A 15,355-nucleotide genomic window follows, 5' to 3' on the forward strand; every position below is an offset into this window, starting at 1 on the left:
TAACTAGCTGGAATTTCTTCACTTAATTCAAACAGTTGCTTTTAAAAATGCAACGCTTTTAAAATAATTCTACCATACTTGTGGTGGTCTGACTTTGCTGAGATGATGTTGAGAATGAATCTCTGTGATCTCTCCACCAGGGTGATACTAATGAACATGTTCAAAACTAGCAACAAGAAATATTTAAAGTGTCTAGGATATAGACAAATATCTTACAACAAAATGAGAAGAGATTATTAAACAAAACATGTAAATATTCAAAAATAGGACACTGTAGCATTGAAGACAGTGACTGTTCATATTCAACAAAAGCCCTGCCTTGCAGAAAACAAAAGAGGATACTAAGTTGTAGTAGACCCAGTTGCCAAATGCCAACTCAGATCTGCCCCAGGCTTCTTACAGATTTAATTCAAATTGTCTCTGTAGCCAGGAAGAATTAACAGAGTCTATCTTTCCTAGTGCTGTTTAGCAAAGACCCTACATCAAGCAGTAGGTGGCAGCTGGGAAGCACCTGTTCTGTCACCAACTCCTAATATTTTTGTCAGCACCAGACAGAACAGCTGGTGAGAACTACACTCTCCCTTTCCTACACAGCACTGAGTTACCCCAGTGGGCTGGACTGGGCAGCAGGCCAACGTTCATATCTACCAGCCTCCTCGGGCAAAAACATGTGGCAACTAGTGAATATTAATTGTTCCTTTCTTCTCTTGTCCTGGGTTATAGAAACTCCCCCATTAGGTAGTAGCCTTGGCCAGAGCATGACAATAGTTCTAGTTTCTCTCTCTTTTCCATCTCCAACAGCCTTATCACCTATAGAGAAAGACCAGATGTGATAACTGGGGGAGCCTAGTTCTTCTCATGAGCTCTGGCTCCTAAAAAAAAAAAAACAAAAAAGATTCTGCCCAAGTGTATGTAAGAACTGTTCTTAAAGAATTACAACAATCTTTGTCAAGAGGGTTAATTTTAGTTGTATCCAACTAGAATAGTTACTAAACTAGACTTATGAAAAAAATAGTAAAGCTATCAGCTGGCAGTTGATTTGGCTTTTTTAAATCAACAACAAATTTCAAATGCTTTAAGCTTTTAAATTAAAGCAGAAAGATGCACAGAGTCCTATATAAAGCCAGTTATCCCTGGTCATCAGAAAACACTATGCAAGCCTAAGGTAGTGTCTTCAGAACAGATATAAAATATTACACATTAGAGAGGAGATAGATCTCAAACTAACCCAACCAATTTATCAAATGAAAACAATCCTCCAGGTAAACTTTCTACATGTAGAATTACCATATGTATTAACTTAAATATACAGCTATTAAACATATGAAACTTCCAAAGATATATAAATATGCAATCTGCATGCTCAGTGAGCAGAATGACTACAGGTTTGCAGATGCACAGATATTAGACTTCTTATTACAGACTTCAGGCAACTATTAGAAAAATGTCCAAAGAGGCTGTACCTAAAGAGTCAAAAGAATGCAATGTTGCACCAAATAAACAGTATCAATGAGGACATCCAAATTACTCCTAGAAACGATAAAAAACTTTATGAAAAGTAAAACTGAAAAGTAAAATTGTCAAGCATACAAAAGCTTCACTGGGGGACTAACAATTATTTGAAGAGCCAACAGAAATAATCAGCAAACTTGAAGATGAATGGGCTAAGATTGTTCATTCAGAAAAACAGAAACAACAAAGTTAAATCAAAATTAACATGTCTTAGGGTATTATGGATTTTTAAAAAGAGGAGGGTAGGCTACCTCTAACCCACCAATATGAACCTAATAGAAAATTTAAAAGCAAAGGGAAAAATATGCATTTGAAGACAGTGACTACCAAACGGGTAAAGACACCCTACTTGCCATGAAAACAATCCATACATACAAGATGCTCAGAATACTCCAGGTTAGAATAAATATAAGCAGTTGCTATCTTCATATTACAGGAAAAATATTGAAAATAAAAATTGTAGAAATTAGTACAAAGAAAAAAATATTAATTATATAAATATAACCTATATGAGATTAAAACCCAGTTTCTCATCAGAAATCTGAATGACACATTTGAACAATGAGAGAGGAATGTCTCACATTCTAGCCACAAACAGTAGCTGCTGACAAAGATATGAAGAGACTGGAACCCAAACACCAGCAATGGCAGCTGGGAACTATGCACTTTCTATGAAAACTGCATAGACAGTTTCTCAAAAATTAAGCACTGAGTTTGTGATTTGGTGACTTCACTTCTAGTTATATACCCAAAAGGATTGAAAGTTCATCTACACAAAAAACTTTTATATATGATATACATATGCATCACAGAAATAACCTAAATGCTCAAAAAAGTGAAATTCAATGGCCTACAATGAGTATATAGAACATGGTATGGTCTTAGGCAGAAAAACATTTATCAATAAAAAAGAATGAAGTACTAATGTGTGAATGTGTGACATTATATGAATGAACCCTGAGAAGATGCTAAGTGAAATATGCCAGACACATAAATCTACATTCTTCGATGTCATTAATAGGAAATTTGGGAGTGTTGCTAAGAACCAAGGGAGAGGAGAAATGATTGATGACTAAGTATGGACTTTGTTAGCAAGATGATGCAAATGGCCTGAAATTAAACAGTAGCAGTGGTCACACAGCCTGGTGGATATATTAAACAACTGTGCACTCTTGAAAAAGAAGGAGAATATAACAGGGTCTGAATTTAATTCATTGTTTAACCAAAGCAAAATAAACACATTCCCATATAAGACAGACTGAGGCAGTCTGTCTATAACAGATCCATTATACAGGAAATATTGAAGAAAATTTTGAATCCACACATAAATATAAACAGAACAAAGAAGGATATTTCTGGGACTGATTATAAAATGCTATATTTGCAGAAGTCTTATTAACAAGTTTTAAAAGTAGTTATATGGAACAATATATATAATTTTATTAGACTTTTAACAATGAAATGACATGTTTTCTAGCAATAACAGCACAAAACAAATGGAAAAGAACAAAACTCTGTTGGAATAGGCAAAGGATACCAGATGGCAACTTGAAGCCATAAGAAGAAACAAAGACTCAGATAAGGTCAATTAAAAGGCTAATATAACATGCTCTAAGAATATACACTTATGTTCCTTTCTTTTCTTAGCTTCTTTAATTTAGAGGTGGTTTTTCTTAGCCAATATAAACAACAACAATAAAAAGTTATTCTAATGCACTGCTCCAGCTTTCACCTCCAAATGGGTAGCCAAGTACCTGCTACACCTGGGAAATCTTGCCATTTCCATGAGGTTACCAACTATACTCACAGAAGAGAGTTGCCCTCATTTGTGTTCTGTTGCTGTGATAAACACTATAAGCAAAGGCAATTTTGGGAGAAAGGGTTTATTTGGTTTATAGGTTGTAGTCTGTCATTAAAGGAAGCCAAGACAGAAACCTAGAGGCAGAGATCATGTAGGAAGACTACTTCTGGGTTGTTTCCTATCACTTGCTCAGCCAGATTTCATATACAGCCTAGGATCATCTGCTCAGGGTTTTCTCTCCTCAGTGTAGGCTACACTTTCCTACATTAATCAACAATAAGAAATGTCCACCAGACACATCAACAAGACAGTCTAGTGGGTCCCTTTTCCAAGGTATGTCTCCATTTGTATCAAGTTGACCAAAACTACTCAGCACAAGGATATAACATATATATTAGGTCTTTAACCTTTTACTTACCTAGTTTCTATTATCAATATTCATATAAAATACCAGTGATTTCCAGTGCAGTAGTCTCAGAAAGATAACCAGTAAGCATTAAAACAACTTTTAATCTTGGCACTTAGGAGATACAAGCAGGAGAATGTCTAATTTAAAGCCAACCTGTCCTACATGGTAAGACAGAAGTCAGCCTGAGCTACACTAATGTATGTATGTACATATGTATGCATCTGTATAATATATGTATGTTTTATATGTATATATGTAATATAAATTATAGAAGATAAACTGTTACCTAATATTACAAAATATTCAAACCATTCATCAATAATATAAGTGGACTTCTTAAAATGAATTGCTGTATTCACTTTTTCTCTCCCTTTGTTCAACAAATAGTAGGGTACAAAATGCAGTGGTGTGGCCGGAGAAAACATGTCCTTCTACACCTCCCTGATCTTACAAATCTTGTTACCAATTTGGAAATGAGACTCAGAAGTTTCACTAAGGCATGGGTATAGTTGGTAGAGGAAAAACAAAAGGCAAATAAAACATGAAGGGTACCTAGTGTAAGGTCCATGTGGGCAGAGCAGGGTTAGCCAAGGGCAGAAACTGGGCACCAGCCATACTTGAAGGATGAAGATAATGTGGTCAAGTGTGAGGAAGTTCAGATGAAGTTCAAAGGCCTGAAGGTCTAAGAATATGTTCTACTCAAGGAACTGAAAAACACTGATGGTGGTTACTCATGGATACCAGTGAACTATCCATCCCAACTCCTTCCATTTTCCATTTCCAAGGGAGCATAACAAAACATAAGGAGTCCTGGGTGTGAACCCAAGCAAATAGATATTTTGCTTCTTTTCCCTAGTGTTTTAGTCAGGGTTTCTAGTCCTGCACAACATCATGACCAAGAAGCAAGTTGGGGAGGAAAGGGTTTATTTGGCTTACTTCCACATGGCTGTTCATCACCAAAGGAAGTCAGGACTGGAACTCAAGCAGGTCAAGAAGCAGGAGCTGATGCAGAGGCCATGGAGGGATGTTCTTTACTGGCTTGCTTCTCCTGGCTTGCTCAGCCTGCTCTCTTATAGAACCCAAGACTTTCAGCCCAGGGATGGCACCACCCACAAGGGGCAATTGAGAAAATGCCCTACAGCTGGATCTCATGGAGGCACTTCCCCAACTAAAACTCCCTTCTCTGTGATAACTCCAGCCTGTGTCAAGTTGACACACAAAACCAGCCAGTACACCTAAAGTCTAATTTTAGACAAGTGGCACAACTTCCTAAGCTCTAGTCTCATTGTTGACAAAATAGTAATAGTTGCAGTATATTAAATGAATAGTTCTCAACAAAATTTATGCACATGACTACACAGGAGAAATTGGCTGACACAAAATTTTCAATATATTATAATTTCTCCATTATAACAAATATACATATAAACTATTTTTACTCCAAATATTTTGCAAAACTTTAAGGGTTTGTGTGTGTGTGTGTGTGTGTATGCTTTCAATTTGTTATTTAGCCAGTTATTGTAGATTTCCCCAATGGGTTGCTTGAATTTGGATCTAGAAGATCCTAAGTAGTCAACCATAACTTCCTCAAAGTGGGTCCTGATTTCTGGCATGTGAATCAGACAATCCTTCACATCTTAAGATGTGCTATTCATTTCAGGATGTTCCCAACACAAACTGACATACCAGTAACATCCTATCTTAGTATTTCTACTGCTGTGATAAAACACTATAAGCATTAACAAGAAAGGTTTTATCTCTAAACTGCCACATCACAGTTCATCAAGGCAGGAACTCAAGACAAGGTAGGAACCTGGAAGGAGGAAATGATACAGAGGCCATAGAGGAGCTGGTTACTGGCTTACTCAGTCTGCTTTCTTATGGCACCCAAGACCAACAGCTGAGGAGTGGTACTATCCCCAATAAGCTGGGGCTTCCTACCTCAATCACTAACCAAAATAATACACCAGAGGCTTTCCACAGGCGAGACTAGTGAAGGAATTTACTCAATTGAGGTTTTCTTTTCCCAAATGACTCCAATTCATATTAGGTTGACATAAAACCAGCCAGCACACATCCCAAATTACTGTGACAAAAACTGGATTCATGGGTTTTTCAAACATATCCTTGGAGGTCAATATTACTCTCTCTCTCTCTCTCTCTCTCTCTCTCTCTCTCTCTCTTTCTCTCTCTCTCTCTCTCTCTCTCTCTCTCTCTCTCTCTCTCTCTCTCTCTCTCTCTCTCTCTGTCTCTCTCTCACAAACACACACACACACACACACTTGTGTTACCTGTGCAACTTAGATGAAGTAATTTGACCAAGCCTCCTCTGATTCAAAAAATCAACAATGGAATATTCCATTTTGTTTTAAAATTCATCTATTTGTACAGGTGTCCCTCCCTACTTGTAGATTCTACATTGGTACATTCATTTAACCTCAGATGAAAAACATTCTGAAAATAAAATTTGAGCATTGACTAAACATATACAGACATTTTTCTTATTCTTTAAACAGGAATATATATAATATATTTAATTACATGTAAATATATAATACATATATAACTATATATAACATGTATAATTACATGTAAATGTATAATATACTACATATCTAATTATATATCATATATTATATATAATAACTATTTATATTATGTCAAGTACTACAAACCATTGAAAGATGATTTAAAGCACATAGGAGTGGCCTGAAAAGTTGGTTCTACAAGTTAGAGCTCTTGATGTGCAAACATGAGGACCTGACTTTTAAAAACTTATTTTTTTTATATATTTATCTATTTTATGTATGTGAGTACACTATTGATGTCTGCAGACACACCAGAAGAGGGCCTCAGATCCCATTACAGAGGGTTGTGAGCCTCCATGTGGTTGCTAGGACTTGAACTCATGACCTCTAGAAGAGCAATAAGTGCTCTTAACTGCTGAGCCATCTCGCCAGCCTGAGGACCTGACTTTTGATCCACAGAATCCACAGAAGAAGCCAGACATGATTGCAATTGCACCTGTAACCCCAGCTCTAGGGCTAATAAGCAACCGGAGCATAAGAATCTCTGGGACTCACTACTCAACCCACCAGCCTCACTGAAAAACAGAGAGAAATCTTGTCTCAAGGGCAAGACACCCTAATCTTTACCATGTGTATACACACTTACTGTTGTTGATGATATTGATCATATATTTGTGTTGCTTATGTGAAAATGCCTTTTAATACAAAGACCCAAGCACCTGTGAGTGTGAGTATCCACACAAAATTCCTGAAACAAATCACCTATAGGTACCAAAGTAAGACTGTGTTTAACTTAACAAATACATGAAGGACTTTCTAAAGTTAGGGTAAAGGGAAAGAAAATGGTTGTTTTATTATTTCATAGAATGAAGTTTAATCACCCTTGTCATTTGCCCTGTCATTGTCTGGTGTGTGTGTGTATGTGTGTGTGTGTGTGTGTGTGTGTGTGTGTGTGTGTGTGTGAGAGAGAGAGAGAGAGAGAGAGAGAGAGAGAGAGAGAGAGAGAGAGAGAGAGAAAGAGAAAAAGAGAGAGAGAGTTAGAAAAAAGTGGCCTCACTAGATCACGTTTTCATGAAAAACCAATTTAGTATGTGATCTCTGTCCCATCTAGCTTCATTTGCTATTGGATAAAGGCTCAGTCCTATGCTACACAATGACCCATATACTACTAAGTCACTAGAAATGTCATTGCTCTAGCTACTGTGCAGAAAAGCTTTACATAATTCTACTTCCTTAAGATAATGACCTTTTAGCTCTCCCTCCATGTGCCATGAGGTGTAGTTTTGGAGATATATATTTTGAAGTTCCTTTTATGCATTGGGTGTGGTCTGTCTTAGGAGATGTGAACTCAGATTAGAAAATACTCAGTCAGTGTCAACATCTTTTTCATAAACACTTCCAAACTCCATTGAGTACCAGAATATTGTGTGCATAGACTCACTCCTAATCAGAGAACCTGGGACAGCTGTCTTTCTCTGAATCCCAAAGCATTAAAAAATTTAAGTATTACTAAAATCGATGAACTATAGAATCTGTAGAGATCACATTGTGAAATCTGCCAGACTCAGAAAAACAAATTCTTCTTCCTGGTTTCTCCCATATGTGTGATCTGAGAGAGGATAAATGTGATTGTGTTTATAAATTTAGGAATTAATTATTATATACATATATTAACAATTAAAGAAAAGTATGCGATGGATCTGAAAGAGAGAAAGTAAGAGTATATGGGAGAGGTTTGAAGGAGGTAGAAGAAGGAGAAATGGTACTTTATAACCTCAAAGTGTAAAAAATTATTTTAAAAAGAATGAAAGTAATTACAAAGAGATGGTAAGAAAGAGTAATAAATACTAGAAATAAATGTGGTCAAAGTACATTATATGTAGGTCTGGAAAAATGTTCATAAAAGGCCTTACTTTGTGTAATTAGAATAAATTTAATATTTCAAGGAAGAGTAGAGAATGCAATGAAATTACTCTCACAGTTATACTGTTTTCCTTGTAAATTCCATTCTTTTTAATATTCCCAAATCTAAATATTTAATGAGAGAATGGATCATGTGTCTCATTTCCATTAGCACAATTAACAGAAAATGGAATATTCAAAATATATGTATCCTTTTACATTTATTTATACTCTTTTGAAGTTGCTTTTGAGCTTTTTTTTTAAAAAAAAATAAATGTCAAATAATAATTAAATCTAAGGGAAGAATAAGAGACTATGAAGTACAAAATGTTTGGCTTCAATGGCACATATAGAATTCTATCAACCCTTTAGAGATGTTCATCAAAAAACCAAATGGTCAAACCTATCAGTTTTGAAGATGCATATCCATTTTCAATTTGCTCACAAAGAACCATGAGGGTCAGTAGCAGGTAGAAACCCCAACCTTACTTGCACTTCTAAATGAAAGAACAATGATCAATTTAACATATTTTCCAGTATTGAAAAGTCTTCTAAAAACAATTATATGCATAAATATTTACATATATATGTGCATATTCCATACTGAAAACAAGTTTTCAGTAAATATTTGTTTAAAGTTATCTCATTTTATTAAAAAACCATTTTATAATAATTTAAATTATATTGCTGCCAAGCTTGGTGGTATCTACCTAGAATACCAATATTCAGAAGGCTGGAACAGGGCTACTGCTTGATCCTACTAGTTTGAGACATATCTGGGAAATGAAGTGTAAGATCCCATCTCAAAAAGTAACAGAATTTTGCTTTATTAAATTTACTACTCAATGGCATTGATTTAAACCTCTGAAATAAGACCTCAACTTTGACTTCACTGATTTTTGTCTTTTAAATATATTTGGGAACTAGAGAGATGGCTCAGCAGTTAAAAACATTAGCTGCTCTTCCAGAGGACCTAGGTTTCATTCCCAGCATCCACATGATGGCTCACAACCATCTATAACTTCAGTTCTAGGTGACTAGACTGCCTCTTCAGGCTTTTATGGGTATCAGGAACACACATGATATACAGACATACATGCAGGCAAAACAGAGATGTACATAAAATAAAAATTTTAAATTAAATGTATTTTGAAAATTATGACATTCAAAGAAATGAGAGTAAACATGACTTGTAAAACATAAAAGGCATGATTTGCCCCATCTACTACATGAATGCATGTGCCTCACCTATATTGAAATTGATATTGATACAGTATGAGCCAGTTGAGCCTCTGATTGACTAATTGCTTATGCTGGCTACTTTTTAGGCTTCTTAATCAATGACAAAATGTCTTCCAGAAGTAAACAGGAATGGGCCAAAATAGAATATTACCTATTCTTAAGGATAAGTAAATTTAGGAAATGTTTCAAAGTCTGGACATTTAGGACCTCCATGGAACCAAGGAGTAGGTCTCACTCAAGGGGAAACAACCAGATAAATAAAACTTCTCTACCATCTGTACAAGGAGAAATGCATGAGACTCTTTTATGTCAGTATTTTAGTTTTTAATATAATCTCTCTCAAATAATAATTTTATAGTTAATTCTTAAGACTCAAAACATTAGCCTCTTTATTGTTAGATGTTTTGTTGTCAAATTATGGTTATGTTGATCAGGAGCCAAGAAACCAATTTGTTCATAAATTTTAATATAAAAACATTTTCATCAGAAACCTCATGAAAATAAACATAATTCTGTAGTTGTGATGCTTGTTAAACTTACTCAACTCTCTCAAGATTTTTCTTTCTTCATCAGTTCAATTCAACAGGTATTTCTTTACAGTAAGCCATGACAGAGAGGGCAGAATGTCATACTCAATCCATGATCAAGAGTGAAAAAAATGTAAAATTTGGTAGAATTAACAAAGAAACATGGTTCACTCTGCCTCAGGAGACACAAAAGCGGGGCTTAGGTACTGTCTTTCTAAAAGGTTTGGTTCCTAATAATATAACCAATAAATACTGTTGTAAAACCTTTTCTGAGGGTTCCTCTAATAGTAAGCATGACATACATAAAGTAGAAAAACAGCTTAATTGTTATCAATGGTGAGATTTTTTTTGTTTCAGTATAAGGTCTTTGTTGCACATTTTGATATCTGATTTGTCCACTTTAATATGAATTGGACCCATTAATAATGTTGAAGGAGGTTAACATTGCAGTAATTTGTGTGCTTGGTATACACAAAAGAATGGAAAAATCACAAAAAAATATATAGGGTACAATACTAGGACTCTAAAAATTTCTGTTCCACTCTGAATTTTTAAAAAGTTGTTGAGCCATGCCTATCTACTAGGGGTGGTCTCCACAGGTTCTGTCTTGTCTTTATTGGGTATTTCAGCTAAGGATAGGGCCACCCACCCATCTCAATATTTTTACCCCAGAATTGTTCGTGTACCAAAACAAAATGGACAAAAAATGGAGCAGAGACTGAAGGAAAGGTGATCCAGAGTCCGTCCCACATAGGGATCCATCCCATCTGCAGACACTAAACCTGGACACTATTGCTGATGCCAAAGAGCACTTGCTAATAGGAGCCTGGTAAGGCTGTCCCCTGAGAGTTCCTGCTAGCACCTGACTAATACAGATACAAATACTCACAGCCAACCATGACTGAGCCTGGGGATCCCAAAGGAAGAGCTGAGGGAAGAACTGAAGGAACTTAAGGGGATTGTAACCCCAAAGGAAGAACAATATCAACTAAGCAAACCATCCAGAGCTCCCAGGGACTAAACCATCAACAAAAGAGGGATCCATGGCTCCAGATACATATGTAGCAGAGGATGGCCTTATCTGGCATCAGTGGGAGGAGAGGCCCTTGGTCCTGAGAAGGCTTGATGCCCCAGTTTAGGGGGGATACTAGAATGGTGAGGCTGGAGTGGCTGAATTGTAGAGAAGCATCCTCTTAGAGGCAAAGGGGAAGAGGGATAGGATGGGGAGTCTGTGGAGGGGAGACCAGGAGGGGAAATATCATTTGAAATGTAAATGAATAAAATGATTAATAAAAAAAAAGAAGCTTGCTGAGCACAACCTACCATGTACTAGTCTAAAAAAGAACAAAAACAATCAAAGTGTGCTCTGCACTTCACAGAGTTCTAGTAATTCAGAGTTCCAGTAAAAGAGAGGCAACTAAACTTCTTCAAAGATGAGGAATTTGTCTCTGTGAATTTTAATTATATATTTTTAAGTTTTTCTGAATGCAGTAAACAGCAAACTGAGGATTCTGGCAAGTCAAGTCACTTCTACCTTCACTTGGTGTAAGTTTCTTTATCTAGGGAAAAAGACAAGATGAACTATATTGTCTTTATGGTTTCTTCAAGTTCCAACTTTTTCAAATATGCATCATGAATAATTAAGAATTTGCTCTTATCTGTACAAATAGTTCAACTGTAAGCCACTACTCATGGTCCATGAATTTACAATCCAGTACTTTTTTCCTATATAAACAGCACTGAGCCACTTTATGTGGTAATGTGAAGCTCCTAAAATTAACTGAGACTTTGATTGGTCCAAATAAAAAAAAAAATCTCAGCCTCTCAAAAGAAAAGCATATCCTAGCAGTCTCCATATTCAGATAATATGAGTCATATTAATATTAATATTCAGATAATGTGGAGCTAAGCTCCCACATGCACAACACACACACATACCTCACACCTCAGCATGGAATACAGTATTGCTTTTTTTTTAATTCCTCCTATGATTTTGATGCATAGTCAAGTTTGTGAACCATTATTATAAACAATAAATGTTATGAGTTTTGTACACTGAGGGACCCTCTGTGCTCTAAATTAGTTTGGGAAAGATAATAATAATGTGTATTATTGGAATTGATTCATAATTTCTCCTTGATCAACCAGTAATTGTTTGAACAAAACTGACAGTAGTAATTCTTTGGGGCTATGATAATCAGCCAAACTTTTCATACAGCAAGTGAAGTGCATTCGAATATACTCATATATTCTCCCCAACTCTCTTAACAATAATCATTATTACGCCTAATATGTGTATAGTGTTTTACAGATCACAATGTGCTCCACATGAATCCTCATTTGAACCTAACTTAGATATATTAGCCCTGTCTTAAAAGTCAGGAAATTGAAGCTCATGGATAATAATTACTCCAGGATCCTACAAATAAGGAGCAATTCTATTTAAACTGAAGTTTTTCTGGTTAAAAATGTTTCTTATCTTAATCACATGAACAGTAACAGGTGTTCTTGACATAAGATACCATTTGAAATATCAATATATTTACATAACATTAACTTGATTCTTTTCAGACAGCTAAAACATTTTTTATTTCTATAAAATTTGCCAATATTTTTTACATTTTTATTATATTGATCTGGATCACTCTTACCTCAACAGCACAAATGATCAGAACAATCTTTCTATTATTTAAGCTCCATCCAAAGACATGGAGAGGATCCATTGCTAGGCACAACAGGTGGAAACTCTTTCTCCCACTAAGAAGTACAGTAATCTGAATATAACAGGGGAGATAACTATAAACACACTTAGAAAACCAACAACTGTAGTCAAAATCCAAGAATAAATTCAATATCATCCTTTAATAAGAGCAGAAGTCCTTACAGTGGCAAGACTTCAAATCAGAGGAGTGTGACCCACATGCTTATTCACTTAACAACCATACCAGCTTGAGATTACAAATAATGCTGAAATGCAGAAGTAAGGTATACATTATTACATTGTTTTTGCTGTTGTTCATGATATACATTTCCATGAACTTGGAATCTTAAAATAACTCAAATTTATTTTAGGGTTTGGAGGTCAAAAGTCTGATGTCTTGCTGACTAAAATCAGAGCTGCTTCCCTTTGGGACACTCTGTGGGGAGAATCCATTGCTTTGATGTTTCCAGTATCTACCAGCTCATTGTATTCCTTGGCTTTTGACCTCTACTGTCGTCAAAGGCAGCAATGACTAGTCAAACCTCTTTCATGCCATCTCACATGGGTATTGAATCCCCTACCTCACTCATCTTTTAGGGACTTCTGGGATTGGATAATCCTGGGCAATCTGTCTACTAAATTCAGGTGCTCAGCACCTTTATCCCATCTGTCTCTTTAATTCCCCTCTGCCACAGGTCCTAGCAGATTCAAACAACTAGGATGACAGCAGGAAGAAGTCTGAGACAGCTTCTGTCTCCCTAGATGACACCTTGCTGATCTAAACATATACTTTCCAGTTCAGAATAGCAAGTTGTATCTCTAAGTCACATCCTATATAGTAAGGTGCATTTAAGTTATGAAACATCTCCATCCATGCCCCATGTCTTAGTAGGAACATGTGGTATTCACTCAAATTCATAGATACTGGCTCACTCATCATAACCAATTGCAAATTACTTTTACTAGGGACTTACTATTTAAAACATCTATATAATAAGAGTATCTTCCTGTCCAGATCAATGGTTTATGCCTATAATACCACCACTCAAAAGCTGAGGCAGGAGGATTGCTGTGAGCTTAAAGCTAAACTGAGCTAAACAGTGAGACTTCCTACAAAATATGATCAATCTGCATACCTAGATGTATTCTTTCTTTCTCTCTTTCTTTCGTGTTAAAGATGGAATCTTCTGAACTATATCCAAGCATCATTATTTTTGGTTAATTTAAAAGAGATTAGACATCATTTGACTTTTTTTCTCTCTCCAGAAGAGTTCCCCTGGGTATCAGAAAAAAATAGGTTATGGGACACCTAACTCAACAAGTTTCTTTCCAGAAAGCTTATTATATAATAAGTGATTTCTGTATCATTCCTAACATAATATCTTACCCATAATATATATCTAATGAGTAGTAACTATTATTACTCCTACCAACTGTTGGCCTGTGTGACTGAATTTTTGAAAGTCCATGCCTTAAGACATTTAAGACATATTCCCTTCTTACATGCATATACACCCTAGGAGAGGCTAATTATGGCTTATATCTTACTCTTGATTTTTGGTGAACAGTGTTTCACTATGATGCCCAGAGTGGGTTCAAGTCGTGCTCCTGCTTTAGTCTCCCAAGTTGCTAGAATTACATGTGTGCACCATCAATCTCAGCCAGAGAATCTTAAATAATTGCTACCTGTATGTAATATATTTAGCCATATAAGAAACACAGGCAAAATACATACTAAAATGCTAAGAACGACATTAATATGGATCATTTCACTAACCCAGTGGTGAGGGCTGTGGTGATGACAGCTGGTGAGAAAAACAGAACAAAAGATCTGGGTACAGAGGCTCTTAAATGTGAGCTAGGAGATAGGGAGCCACTGAAAAGGACATAAGGAAGCCAGAGGTCAGGTATCATTCCTTGGGAACTGTCTATCTTGAGGTTCTTCTTCATTTTGTTTGTTTATTTGGAGAAAGGGTCTCTTACTGGACTAGAAATCACCAAATAAGCTGGACTGACTGGACAGTATACCCACAAAAATCCACCTATCTCCATTACCACAGCAATGAAATTAGCGTGTGCCATCATGCCCACCTTTCCTATTTGGGTTATATAGCAAGTACTTTACTGGCTGAGCCATCTGCCCAAACTCTGGATATGGTATTGTTTGTTTTCATTTGTTAGTTAGTTTGTTTGTTTCTAGTAGAGATTCCAGAAGGATGGGGATTATTATAGCAATTATTATAAGGCCATGATGACATTTTTCAGAGACTACACAGACATGAACTTTGAGTACCAATCCAAATTGTGTGTACTTCGATAAGAGACTCCCAACATTTTTGATTGAAGCAACATGAAATAGTTGTTGAAAATATTGGTGAAAAAAAGTAATATCTTGTTTTTTGCTGCTTGAGGGTGGGGGGATATTTCTATGTAACTAATTAAATAAACTTTTCTGATTATAAAAAACTGAAGTTCAGGTGATTTATTCGGTCCTGTGCATTTCATACAATAGAAGAAACCATATAGACTTTAAAAAGCATAAGTCTCTCAAAACCATCATTAAAATCAAGGGCCCAATCTTTCATTCCACTAACAGGCAAGTAATGAAACAATCTCTCTAAACATTAGTTTCCTGTTATATTAAAAATAAATATATGTAGCATATTCACTGTAAAAATTAAAATTATCTTATTTAGCTACTCTTATTTTTAACACACATTTTCCCCTCTAGAA

Source organism: Mastomys coucha, unplaced genomic scaffold (genome assembly GCF_008632895.1).
Source record: "Mastomys coucha isolate ucsf_1 unplaced genomic scaffold, UCSF_Mcou_1 pScaffold14, whole genome shotgun sequence".
Lineage (NCBI taxonomy): Eukaryota > Metazoa > Chordata > Mammalia > Rodentia > Muridae > Mastomys > Mastomys coucha.